Raw genomic sequence first — 15,293 nt, 5'->3', positions numbered from 1 at the left:
ACCGGATAAAGAAGATCTACGAGAGGTGTTCAGTAAATACCAGGAAAAGTGCTGTCATTTATGCATGTATCATTAAAAATCAATGCAGCTGTTATATAATGTAGACTAGATAATACCTAGTTGACTTGTCCAACTCATATTTTCTTTGGACAAATAATCAGTAAATGCTAGTTCCTATAGTAGAGTCATGTGACGTCATCCGGCCCAATTCCGTCTATTTTTCTATTTTGCATTTGCTAATGCATTACTTGCCACGTACCTATATTCCAACTACCTTTTCTTAAACCGGTGAATATTAACGTGGAATGTAAGGAAAGTAAAATTGTTTGGCAGGCATATTATGTTGGTCGTGGCTTGAAAACCAGTTTGATAATATTTTGTGTTTTTAATCAAAAGTCAAGGAAAAAGACAAATGCTATGCTGCATAAGGTTTACAGGACGATGCCCTGAAGAAAACAACACTTTATAAGTGGTACGGGATGTTTAAAATTGGTCAGGAGAATATTGCTGACGACCCCCGGTAAAGACGACAGATGACGATAACGTTCTTTTACGCTTTGAACATTAATCCTTGATACGCACTATGCCACATTTCATCAAAACGACAGGAATAGCATGAATTCGCAGTAGGATGTAATAATATAGGCATTTACCTAGAGCATTTTATTTTCAAGGGAAATAATTGTGGTCTGACAGTATTATTTTGAAAATCACAGTTGAGATTTTTTTATGTGTACACCGGTACAGTTTTGCGGGGAAGCGAAAGTTGCCATGGAATTTTGTCTTCTTCTAAAAACAAGGTAAGTTGACAGTTTTTGTTGAAATATATATCTGATAGCTGACACAAAGGAGAATGTTTTGGTTTATATCAATCTTACAGATTTTTTTGAAAATGAAGAAAAACAGGGGGAATTCTGTAAATTTCTTCTTATACGCAAATGAGCTGAAAATGTATTGAAATGACTAGATCAAAAGTTTATGCCTTTCCAGTAAGTTTTTCCCTACCTTTGACGATAATTATTAAAAAGTATAGATATCAAACTCTTTGCTGATATTAGTACCTAAAATTTTCAGCCTGTGAATAGCTGTGGAAATTTGGGACTTCCTTTTTTTGAAGATATAAATAGATCTAAGCTATATTTAGACTAAAGTTTTTTTCAGTATAACAGCATGTAGAGAACCCTTACATACAGTCAAATATTCTTGATAGTGCAAGGAAATATAATGCATTTTTCAAGTGCTTGCTGTTTCTTATGTTGTGCATACTTGATATAGGTCATTGTCAATGTCAACTATCATTATACTGACATTTGAAGTTGTTGTTTTTTTTTCTAAATTACCTCCCTTATATATGCATTTTTCTTTATTCATTTTATTGATAATTACTTCCCTTTATGTTTAGCAAAAATTCTCAGATTGCATTTAATTAACTCCCTTTATTTAACATGAAAAATTCTCTTGTGTAATGATTATTTGTATATTTTACTTACAGTGTCTGATACATGTAGTTGCATTCTGTCTTTGGAAGCTGTAGAAATAACAAGAAAGAGGCTGACATAGTGGTATAGTTTATTATATATGAAGTTTATTGATGGCATTCATGTCATGATGATATCATTAAAGTACAACATACATTGATTTTCTGACAGTCATGTGTTATTACATTTGAACTGAGACTGTTTTATAATCAGGTTCATGATACTTTTTTTAATATACATTGTATACAATAGTTGCCTTTTTTCAATATTAATTGCAGCTTTATAAATTAGAACACTTCAGGTTCATGTTTGATACAGTTTATTAATGATTATAATTTTAATCATACAATGAGTTATGAGATATTTTATTAATTTTAATATATTTAGATCAATAAATGTAAAAAGTCAGTATTAAATGCATAGGTCGTCTTTTGTACAAAAATAAAGGGAAAAAAATGTTGTGTAATTTTCATTTTCAGTTTTGGTAGGGAAAAGTTTGAGTATGTACATGTACAGTTGTTTGACCTGTCTTACCCTGTGGCAGTCCAAGAAGATGTTACCATTATGAAAAATGCAGGAGGTATTATGCTTTTGTATGTTAAACAAAGGTCTCAAAGCATTTATATGCTGTATGGCTACATTCTTGCTCCTGAAATAACTGTACAAGACAGCTATAAGACTGACATTCCTGACAAGATGTGAACCTTCTGGACTTTATGTCAGCCTGGCATAAACATTTCTTTCCTGTAGCTTTGTGTATCCCTCAATTGACTAAGTACATATCTCCATTAAAAATAATGATAATAGATATGGTTTAGTAATAAATGTGTGATAGCTTTGTAATGTCAACATTTCAAAAATTGAATGAACATATACTTTGATAATAAATATTGAAATACAAATTTCAGTATATTGTATCAGTCAGCACAAACATGAAGTACATGTGTATCTTTGTATTAAGATAATTAAAACAATTATATTCAGATGCTTTGACACTGATTTTATGTTGATTTCCTAGAATGTGTGTGAATTAATGTTTTACAATATTTCAGAACTTGAAGACAATGGTTAGTGCAGAAGGGACATAAAAGTTATGACAAAATTAACAGATATAAATAAGGTAAACTTTTGTGATAAAAAGACATGGCCAGTGCTGCACATCACAAAGGCAACATTTGAATTTAATTTTTTGTCACTTATGAGTTCTGTAAAGCTGATTTTGCAATATATATAAAATGATTAGGATTATTTTTTTTTTACTGTGATCTTTTTTTCACATGATTTTGTCAAGACTGACAACTTGTTCATTGGAATAAGATAGTTAAAGGCGGCATTGTGTCACATAAAAATATTTCTGCATAGTTGCCTAACATTAAATGTCAAATTGTAAACAAGGAAATTCTAAATTTGGAAAATCCTTTGTTGTTTTTCTTCATTTAGCTCAGTTGAAGGAGATGAAGTTTGAAGCAATTTTCACAGTACAACCTCTCCAGAGTAGCTCACTCTGAAGCAAAAACCTCTCTATAACAACATCATGAGAATTTCCCGAAGCTAAAATATAACTATCAAATTTACTTCTCCAGAACAACAACCTCAAAATAACTAAAATATTTGTATATCCCACAAGGTATTGCTCTACAGAGGTTGAATTGTACTTATAATATCTATGATTTCAAATGCTTAAAGAAAAACAACACTCTCAATCAGGGGAAAAGTGAACATATATTACTAATAAGGTGAAGTTTTGGCAGTTCTCAAGTTCATTGTTTTTGCATGCTATATAAAAACACTTTAGGTAGTTTATCATTATTACATCATATACTAATCAGAGGTTGTAGGTTGTTGTTGGAGCTTTTAGGTGAGATCATAGGTGAACATCATCAGATTTATCTGTTTATTTTTTTCACCATTTTATTCAATATGTACATTGAATGTTATAAAATATGCAATCTTTTCAGACAGTCCTATTAAATAACTTGTCATTTAGTGGATCTAAGTATATGTAAAATTTAAATAAAGCAGCAAGCCAAGTAGCAACACAATCTTGCTGCTTAAAACAGGTAATTCCTTAGACAAGTTGAAATTAGACAAAATGTCAATTTGTAGAGTTACCTGACTTGCTGCTTGATAATATATTTCTAAGATTAGAATATCTGCAAATGTCTAAAATGATGTTATAATTGTTTTAAAAACTATCATGTTTTATTCTCTTTATGTAATAAAGTTTTACATTTGTATTTCCAGAAGTGCTACAAGTGTGTTGTCGTGTGAAATGGAATTTACCCCAACTGTGCTGCAGGATGTATATTCAAATGCAAGACAGCCATGCACAAGCTGTAAACTGAGATGGACCCATATAATAAATATATTGACTTTTCTATTTATTATCATCTATACAGAATGTGTTCATGACAAGACTGTATACATATATTGTTAAATCATTTTTTATTTCCATTATTGCATGCATGTAAGAAGCAAGCATTTAACAATTGCATTCATAGAAGTGTTAAAATGTGATCAATCTAATTTAAAGAAACACATTTAATTGGACTTTTAAAGTTTCATAGTATTTGTGGTGGAGACTGACCCAGTCATTCAGCAATTTATACTGTCTGTGTGTCATTTCTTGTATGTTATAGTTTTCTTAATAATATATTAAATGTAAAAGTTATGGTAAGATGAACTCATTCATCACTTGTAGATTAATGTTAAAGCAGTTCAACATTTTACCATAAGTTAACTCATATTCTATTTAACCAGATTTGTCACATATTTTCATATAAATATTTGTATAATACAGTCTAATCTAATCTACATATGATGTTCCGCAATTTTCAGTTATATTTTATGTTGATATTTTATGTTGTTTTCATGTCTCAACATATAATTACTAACATCAAAGAAACTTAAGTATTTTACAATTTGGTTGGTATAAATGGTTGTTTTGTTTATATATTTTATTTTTTTTCCATCCAGGAGAATAAAGAAATATACATTTCAAAATATCTCATCATTCCAGATAAGTACACTGCATAATCAAGATAAAAGAAATAAGAACAAAATATGTTGGTGGAATTTTATTTTCAAAAATTTGATATACAGTCTTTGTAGTATTTACTTCTTTAGATATGTTGGACTGAAATGGGAATAACAACATACTTTAAATTTTTGTAGTCATAAGTTAATATGGAAATTATTAACTTAACTTAAAAAGATTTTATCTCACTGTTATGCCATCTGAGCTTTAATATTTTTCAACATTGTCATTGGCAACAAGGCTCAAAATTATTTGTTGTGTATACCTTGCATTCATGTGTGATAAATGCATTTATGGTATTCTTTAATATAATTTATGCTTTTCATCTTACCATGGATTAAAAAAATATAAATTTATTTGTCTGAAAATTAAGGTAAAAATACTGACTGATTAAATTGCAATATAAGAAAGCTTATTTGAGATAAAGGGAGGTAATTCCATAAAAAATATGTAGATTGTAGATGATAAATGTTATGAAGGGAGGTAATAAAATATTGTGAAGTTATTAGTCTTCATTTCTTTGATGAGCTAATTAATTGTTTTACATTTTGGTTTATTAACTACAAGTATGACCTAATATGTGTACCTGTCCTGAAGGAAAATAAAATAGGTTGTTTGATGTCCTTGTACTGTTAAGTTGTTCCTGTATTTGTTTACATTCCATGTTTGAATGAAATGAAGAAACAGACTTTAATGAGGGTATCCCGGGAAAATACCTAAGTTTATTTTTATATCAGCAAATTTGATGAAATAGTCATTAAGGAGTTGTCTATCCTATTTCCAAAAATGCTATGGGGACTAAATTTTTTGGAGTAAATATCTTTTTTAAAAAAAATAACACACAGCATTTTAATATTGTATATATATTATCTGATGCACTTAGCAATATATATTTGTAGTCAAAATGTTAAAAATTCCGGTTTTAAATTTTTAGTTACAATGTCTAAATAATAACTTGTTAACTCGAATGTTCTATTGATTGTGTGTGATATAACCGTCATTATGACGCTGATCCGCTTTAAAGGTAGTGACGTTGCCTTAGATACAATAAACAAAGTTTAATATTGTGCATGTTCTGAAAATTTTGATTTAAATACTCGCATTTGAAATGTTCTTATCCATCATATTAACAGATTGTAGCTACATAGGGCCAACGTAAAGATATAAGAGCACTTTTCCGGGTATATTGAACACCCCTCATAGATATGCAGAAATACATTTATCGGTTAAAACCTATACGTTTGTCAATTCGGTTCCTTGTTGGTACTGCCTAGTTAATTTGTTTTGATATTATATTAGAGGGTTTATGTCCATTTTAATCTGATTCCCAGAAAAGTCATGAAAATTAATTTAATAGTAATACTTATTATTCTTCATTGGTTTGAAATTAGCAAAATAGCATGTTCATTTTTTTATTATTATTATTATTTTTTTGCTAATAGCTCCCTAGATCGGGGTGAAGCGTTCCTTTATGAAACTTATTATTATCCGATTTATCTTCCCAGTTATTTGGTTATCTTGATTAACGTTTGTATTACCTAAAAGATGGTTTTCAGCTTATCGTGGGGAATTCTATGGACATCAAGTCCTAAATCGGTTTAACTTTTTTATCATTTACAGACGTAAATCTTGTTCCTTTTTCGGTGGATACCAGTTTATCAACATTGTATTTGTTACACGACTTAGCTTAGCAAATGTTCCTTCTATCGCATATGCAATATTCTGTCGTTTAAGAAAAAATGACTTAAAAGTAGTCCTCCCGGACGTTTTCGTCACGTGATTAACACACGCAAGCAATTACATTAGACACAAAAGTTTTACACATATTCGTTTACGAAACGTAGGAAAAAGATATTGACAGAAAAAAATATTGAAAGGAAGCATTTGCGAATTGAATAGACATATCTGGAGATAACTAACATCACGTGACCAGTGACTATTTCATTGTGTGATTTTTTGTCGGGAATCTATTTTAGATCATGAATATTAATTATATTAATCGCTAGTCTACCTTATCAATTATGCAATGCACGGGCTAATACGCTATACAAATTATTGTTCCTTGTCGGCTTGCTTTAATAACTTGCGTTTCAAATAGATTGAATTAAAGACGCATGAACACACACTGGCTTTGAGGTTCTTTGTAATGAATATGCATGAGTCCGCCCAACTGGTAATCGGATGCCTTTGACCGTACCCTTGTATTCGATTTATTTGTATTTTATTTCTGAAATTTAGAGAAAGCTGGCTGTCGTTGCTGTTCCCCTACTGCTTAAATGGCAAATATAAAAGATTCAGTGTAAGTTATATTCGTACTGCCAGTCCAAAAGCACGTGAGAACGTTGGAAAAATAGGTTAATACTTTTCTTTATACGAAACTTGCCGTAAGCTAACGAAGTCAATACTCCAATAATCCGGAAGGGATCTGAACGTCATTGTCTAAAAATTATTAGTCGGTTAGAGAATAAGGATGCACTTTTACTGCTTAGCCATACACTCTGCTCTTATAGCGAAGTGGACGAGTGTCTGCATTGGGTGTAAGAAGTCCTGTTATCGAGTCCCGGGCAGAGGTTAAATATTTGTATTCTGTTACAACATGTATTTAAAGGTTATAGATGTCCTATATTTTTGTGAACAGTATAATGTACCCGTGTTAAGCAATCCGGATATGACAAAAGTACGGGATCCGTATACTAAGTATATCATGCGTATACGGAAAAAATCCGAAGCCCGTATATTAGAAAATACAGGTCCATATATGCCCCGTATATAAGTTGTAATCAAAGTCCGTATATGACAAAAATACGGGATCCGTATACTATGTACACCGGAATATACAGGCTCGTATACGTGTTCCGTATATTCTAAAATACGGAAAGTATACGGGAAAAAAGTCTCAAGACCTTTCGAATACATGAAAATAAAACTTATGTTAAAGCGGGACACGAATAAACACCATTTCTGTGGAATGTTTCTGAAAGCTCGTATATTTCATATATACGAATATACATATATGTATATTCGGCGTATACGGGATCCCGTATATGCATGACAAATATACGGACTCCCCGTATACTAGATGTTCCGAATACGGGATCGTTTATTAGGTCCTAATATTTGTAATATTCATCCCGTACACTCCCGTATTTTCGAAATATACGGGACCGTATACTCCCGTATATTGACCCTTTTTTCACAGTGCATGTTGAATGTGAAATGAAATACATCAGAAGAGAAAACATCCAATACATTATGTCCCTTTGATGTTTGTGCTCTACATGTCCAAGAGGAGTTATATTTCCTTGATCACTAAATGTGTTTTTTGATGCTCATAACTATGCACGTTTGTTTGAAATTTTGTACATATATGTATTTTTAGAAATATACGTACATCCGCATGCATTCCAAAGCTTTTTAAGTAAAAATAAGAGGCTATCCCTACCACATGTGCTAATGTTTCATTTACTTTAAATTTTGTTTAGGAAGAACATTTAAATCAGTAAACTTATTTCATTTTAATGTATGGTGTGTTCTAAACTACTGATACATTTAAGATTAGTCGTAGAAAGAAACTAACTGCTCTATTGAGGTCGTTAAAAAACTTCTAGAATAATTACATTTAGTATGTTCGAGAAGTTCATCAGGAGATGGAAAAACAAATTAGAAGTTCACATTGTAATTGTCATTTAAACATCAACATGGCAAAACCTAGGAACCATCTTATCTGCATCACAATGCAATACAACAAAATTTCTCACTGAATCAGGAGTACGGATCGACAATCCGCTTAACTTGCACGATTAAGTCTCAAGATATAACAAACTTACTGTCAATTTTAAATGTGTTTTTGCATGACTAGGAAACAACAAGTCAAAAACGTTTTAAATGAACATTTTCTGCAAGAGCATGACATGACTCTATTAGTAAGGTGCATAAAGAAGCATGGAGTTTAGTTTTTTAACTCATTCACATTCATATGAATTAAACAAACATCGTTGTGTTTTTGTTGTTGATTTTTTATTTATTTTATTTTTTTGCAAAAGAACGGCCGATTGCAATAGTTTGCATAATGTGCCCTGAAAAAACAACTCAATCATGAAACACTTTAGTACAATGTGTTTTAGCAGTTCTGTACACATACCTTAACTGCAAAATTAGTTGCACTTTTATTTAAGTTTAAATAATTTATTTGTCTGTTAGATCTTACTTATCGGTTTTCTTCAAACATGTATATTATGTCGGAGCAAACGTTTCAAAGATAATTTTATCTAATATCATCAGGAAGGTTGCAACTACGTATAAATATATGATTTTCTTTTTTTTAATTTCACACGTTAGTCAATTTTAGAATGATACTACTAATAATAATAATAGTAATGTAATTTTTAGAACATCCGAAGGTAGTTCAGCCAGTTAAAAGATAGGATAGTTTGCTTGATTTTTCGTTAAAACGATCTGAACATATTGCTCGTCTGGTCATATTTGACAGTAGGCTTTTGTGTGAAAACAGAACTTTTGATGACATATTGAACAAGTTTAAATAAAACTTTTTATTTATTTATTTATTTTGTTGGGTTTAACGTCGCCTCGACACAATTATAGGTCATATTGCGACTTTCCAACTTTGATGGTGGAGGAAGACCACAGGTGCCCCTCCATGCATTATTTCGTCACGAGCGGGCACCTGGGTAGAACCACCGACCTTCCGTAAGCCAGCTGGATGGCTTTCTCACATGAAGAATTCAACGCGCCGAGTGAGGCTCGAACCCACATCGTTGAGGGGCAAGTGATTTGAAGTCAGCGACCTTAACCACTCGGCCACGGAGGCCCCTAATAAAACTATTTCGTACATGTAGATTTAGCCAGTTTTGTTTCATTTGGTCAATCGAAATAATCGGCCTGTCTGCTTAATTAATTATCGATTAGAATACTTACATGGCCATTTTTCAATTGTTTTATATTAACACCTACCAATTGTTAAAATAGCCTTAAGAAAGACATTAGCGCCGACTGTTTAATACTTAATACAGGCGATAGAGTCGCGACAACATTCACGCTGCCCATATTACGGTTACATTATATCATTCTAGATTTTTTCCGGATAAATGACGTTAAGCTGTCACTTCCGGTTGATTTTCAAGTCCATGAAATTATTGAAGTTGACTTGAAAATATGTTTACATGTGTTCGAACAGAACGATAACTCGCTAACGAGCTTATTTGACAGACAATATATTATTATTTTGATGATAGATTAACTTAGCATTCAGATTCGAACAAATATCACATTTTATATACAAGTGGTCTGATAATATAGGTTGGATGGTATTATTTTTATCTGAACTATACACTCACCGACACTTCACAAATCCGTCTCAGATAATATTGTATGAGAAAGATTGTGGTGTTGCTCACGTTCTCACTGACAGACATCTTTAATTAAACCGTACGTTCCAGGAAAACCAAGAAAATGATCATAATATAAGGAAATGACCATAAAACATGGAACAATTAATAGAGGGATAAATGTAGAGCGAGATGTACTTCTGAGTAACGAGGATACTACCTTAACGCAGGTGCAACACACACTTTCTTTTCACTTTTCAAAATTAGATAGCTGTAGTATTTTATATAGCGTAGCGGGGTGAATTTTTACTTAGACACAGATTCGAATACAAGCTAATATATGAAAACATAAATATGAGTAATTCTATGTAGTTAAATTTTACTTAAAATGTGAAACCTACTGCTCAAACCATCTTTTAAAACAAATGTTGAATTTTCTCTGTGTATAAGACGGCTTCGGATTAACTGACTTCGATTTACCCTTTGTCCTCTACAGTTGTTAGTTCAAACGTTTCGGGCGAAGGCTTATCTATGTGAGGAAGCCATACACTGTCAGCCAGTTTTTGGAAGGTTAGTGTTTTCTCACAGATGCCCACCCGTCCCTGAGGTAGTCGTGTTTGGGCATCTGTGACCTTGCTGGAAGTCGCCGATAATGCAAAAAAAGTAATTATATGACGTTCCGATAAAAACATGTCGGCCGCGTGATTAACTATGTATGGTAGGTGGAGAATAAGATTGCAAATTCAAGCGAAACGTCTTTGTTACAAATTTACAGAGCGCACACCGTCCGTCATCTTTCATTCCCTGTGGAGAAGTAGCCATTTACTTGCAGAGAATAAGTAAGTACTTGAATGTACAGATTCAAAGAAACACTGATCTTCATAACGTAACTTAATTGCTGTATGAAAACGGCGTTAAATCAATATTTAATTTTAAAAAATCTAATTGTTTTTTTAACATACAAATTGATTATAATAAGTGATTGTGTGTGCCCTAGAAACGGGGAATTAATGAACGAATGTAATTATAATTTTTCTTAAGATAATTTTATCTAATGTGCCTAAAGAAGTAATTAGTATTCTGTTGTTAACGTTCAACCAAAACATTCAAGTTCTGTAATAACTAAAATGCTCGCACCTGTTTCCCGACGGGGGATAGAAAATATTGATGATCTCTTCCTGCAGAGCGGTACGACACCTATGAAAAGGGATCCACACGTTTGTCATGGCGGCCTGTTTTCCAGGGAGGAGGGTACTGGTTGTTAGATGCACTGCGGAATCGTTTCATGTTTGTTTTTTATATTTTCATAATATCTCCTTTTCTGGATGTGCTTACCAGTACATATCTTTGGCTTCTAATGCAGTGAAGGCGATTTGAGCGGTCGTGTTGGACTGATACGACTAATCGGTCAGCCATGTCAAGACAAGGGAAATATAATACGTTTATATCTGCTGACGTTTCACGTTACACTGAATCATTTGTTTATTAATATAAATGTCACGGTATAGAACTTGAATATTTAAACGGGGAGAAAATATCAGGCAGCCGGTTAGCTAAGTCGGTAGAGCACTCGCCCTGTAAGCGAGGGGTCCCGGGTTCGAGCCCCGGACTGACTGCACATTGTTCTCACCCTGTGACATTTGGCGCCCAACGTGGGGCCGTGACGGCATTACATTGGTTAGTCTACGACGCCTGTAATTGCTTATAAATAAAGTACCCGCTGAAATTCGAGGACGAATTTCAAAATGGTGGGGAAATATGTCTAGGTATATTTAAACGGGGAGAAAGTGTGTAGGTGACCGGGTAGGTCAGTCATTAGAGTCGGTAGAGCATCGGAACGGTATTCCGAGGCCCCGGGTTCGAATCCCGGTCTGGCTGCACATTTTTCACACCCTGTGACATAAAACAAGTGTGCCTTGTTCTATTGTATAATGTTACAGTATTCAGTACACTTCATAATATGTTTCCTAGATTACTGTTGCTCTGAGCGTCAATTTGGACGAGTAAAGTAGCAATTCCTTAAATCCTATTATTGCGTTTTGATAAACTGTTGGCGATAATAAACCAAATTGTAGAATGCTTGTCCAAGGATAACACTACAGTTTTTCCTGCATGTAAGAGTAAAAAATCGTCTCTGTTAAATCCTTGTAGCGGTTGTGGGCTGCGAGTGTCGAATATCAATCATTTGAATATGGATAATGAAAACAGAAAAACGGCCATAGACCTATATAGATTCACGACAAAGTAGGTGAGAGTACTTTCCATCAATCTTCGTCAAGATTGCATTTTTTTAATCCAACCTACTGGCTACATCTTTAAAATGACAAGTATCTCTCCTTGCGATTGAAACAAAACATTTGAACATTTGAGAGAAAAGTTAGTCTACAGAGATTTGTCATATGGAATGATGAAAAAGCAGCACACTTACATAATTTAATTGATGTAACATCATTCTTCAAACATCCAAGTAAGTACATTTAATACGGTACTTTGGATTTAACAGGTCATTTGGTGTTCTGATCTTTACGGACATTGCACGACGCTTTGCTGAACAAAATGTTATTGCTGCTAAACAACGACTCGGCAGTGGCATAAGTTCAAACGCTTATTGCAGCAAGCAACACTCATACAAGTCTCTTCTCTGTAAGACACGGATGACACAAAGAAAGTTCTACCTGTCAAACTCACTCGGAGCATTGGATTCCTAGATGCCAGACAAATTGCTCATTCCTAAATTAACACTTTTAACACTTACGACAACTTATTCATCAATTATGATATACACTTACTCAGACAGATCCAGATACTGTCTCAAGCGTACATCAGTCAGTAAACAACGAAAAACTATTAAGAAACAAATTCAAATCAGCTCATGCATCACCACCTGCGATTCAACCCAGTTATAAACCACAACATACTTACACTTCTGTTAGTTTTTCATCAGCAACAAAGATGAGAAAACGCCTAAACAAAATATTGAAGTGAATACAGGTAATATGGAAGGTGTCTTGATGCTACAAACTTCTACAACCGGTATGAACATTAATATATTTACAGAATTATGTAGCAATGGGTTGGGGGGGATCCTTAGCAAAGTAATTCTAACGTTTACTTATATCTTTTAACAGTACTATTATGCAACTGATAAAAAGTAAGCCTGGGTAAGTTTAAAAGATTAACAGAATCCCAATTACAAACATTTTGCAGGCACCACTTTAAATTAAATATTTTAAATTGACAAACTTTTTATTAAATTAAGGGTTAATTTAGGACAAGAACCTTCCTGACATTGCAATAAATTAATCACATTTTTATTATCTGCTCATTCAGTTATTCAGACCATTGTTAAGTTATGAAGAGAGTTCTGTATACACCAACTGAAGTTTATCAACTAATGAAGTAGACACTTCAGCAATGTTCGGTCATTTGTGTCTTGGTCTTCAAGTGGAAAATGGCAAATAATTGTTGACAGTGAAGGTTGAGAGGGAAAACAAACTAACAGCGAGTCCATTAACGTCAATCTATGATGCCTTGGATAAAAACCAACTACTCAAGGTGCGCACCCTGTCTTAGAAACTTAACAAAAGAGTTTATTCATGCTGATATCACTATTCTAACCAAATAACTTGTTGTGACTTAGGTATCGTGTTGTAAATTGATAAAAAAAGTACAAATATATACTAATGCAAACTTAAAAGAAGTAACGACGTCGTTAACCTCGTTGAAACACGATCCCAATGCGCCGGGTGTGTTAAGTGACTGTTTGTTTTGTTGTTTTGCATTCGCGACTAGCAATCAACTACTCATTCCAACCAGATACATTGACTTTTATCTATCTATCTTCGATTACTGTTTAACCCCATCCACCCCTCCCCACCCCAACACACACACACACACACACACACACACACACACACACACACACACACACACACACTTTCGAGCATTTTTAACAGATGTGCAGGCAGCGCAAGAGAAAGATATTTTAACAAAAGTATTGACTGTGAGATGTGAAATGTAAAAGTGATAAAATGAGACTGAAAACAGTTAAAAGACAAGAGTAGTACAATCTTTGTCATAGATGTTGAAAGCTGTATTTCAGAGACACATAGTCTATAACTAGGATCAAATTAAAAATATAAGAAATAGACAGAAGATCTATATCAATAATGTTTCAATTAAATGTAAGGAGTAAATAAATCGCAAAAATGCTTCAAGTTGGCATCTTGAATAACTTATCCTAGTCAAAAAATCTTCCGTTAGTGCAGACACAAGTTTTACAATATGTTTCGTACATCAGTAACCTAAAGGGCAATTTCAAGACATATTTTGTAAAAGGCACGTTCACGTTTTGTATTCAGTGAAAAAGTTTAACAGCTGTTGCTTAGTTATCTGTCTCATAGAAATACACATTCGTTATAAAAGCCGTAATGCACCAATCGATTTGAGTTTTGGGAAATTGTAATCAAAGCCAAGTGTTTTTAATATTATAACAAGAAAAACAAAAATACATTTTCCTGAAACATCATTGTGACCTTAACAATCCATTTAACGGTTCTAGTGAGTACAATCTATTGTTAATAATAGACCATTAGGAAATGAGATGAAACGACAGTGTTATAGTAAACACAACACAAACATGATATCGTGTCAATATAATTTGAATGTAATGGGAGATAAATAATATGTAGTGCTTGTGTTTATTTGTTTAAACATCAGTTCAAATGTGCCTTAATATGTTCAGTTCTATGTTTGTTTTGTCCCCGTGTGTTTGCTTAGTATATGCATGTTGTGAGTTGCGATTTGTAAAGGCTGCGTTTTTGGAACGTGGCATTCCCTGTTTGATGTTGGTCCTTTTATTTTTAATGTAACATCATAACTTGTAAATACTAGCAACCATATAGTGCATGTACCTATTTAAACATAAATTCGATTCTACAGTATATCAAATAAATCGGTTTGTTCTGTTTTCATTCAGGCTGAAATAAGGTCGCAGTTAAGAAGACTTAAAGGGTGTTAGCACTCAGTATCGAGTTACAAAGTTGTTTTGTAACAATAAATGCCACATAGTGTTACTTGAGAATTCTGACAAGTCAGACAACTATTTTTTTACGAAAGGGCGAAGTCTCCAACATGCCAGCCAATCATTAAATTACGAAAGGCTAAAGTCTCCAACATGCCAGCCAATCATTAAATTACGAAAGGCTAAAGTCTCCAACATGTCGGGCAATCATTTCTGTTACGAAAAGGTGAAGTCTCCAACAAGAGTGGCATTATACTAATACTTATCCGAAGCACATTAAAGTAATATAACATAAACATGTTATTCTTATAGTTATACTACTGAAGTTTACTTCGTGCATACCTTGAGTTTAAGGCAGTGCTTTATTTGGTAGTATGCAGCACCGTGTGCTTGTTAACTTTTGCACTTTT

At 33.1% G+C, this 15,293-nt stretch overlaps 1 long non-coding RNA gene across 1 annotated transcript; it reads left to right on the top strand.

The window, feature by feature from the left end:
• Positions 1-1,048: 1,048 nt before the first annotated feature.
• Positions 1,049-4,964, top strand: LOC128547443 (uncharacterized). The gene is made up of 4 exons (XR_008366548.1): positions 1,049-1,562; positions 1,958-2,058; positions 2,531-2,598; positions 3,723-4,964. It is a non-coding gene; the product is annotated as an uncharacterized LOC128547443 (long non-coding RNA).
• Positions 4,965-15,293: the final 10,329 nt, after the last annotated feature.

Source organism: Mercenaria mercenaria, chromosome 12 (assembly GCF_021730395.1).
Source record: "Mercenaria mercenaria strain notata chromosome 12, MADL_Memer_1, whole genome shotgun sequence".
Taxonomy (NCBI): Eukaryota; Metazoa; Mollusca; class Bivalvia; order Venerida; family Veneridae; genus Mercenaria; species Mercenaria mercenaria.
The sequence above is the reverse complement of the archived record's forward strand: the minus strand, read 5'-3'. Positions and strand labels throughout refer to the sequence as shown.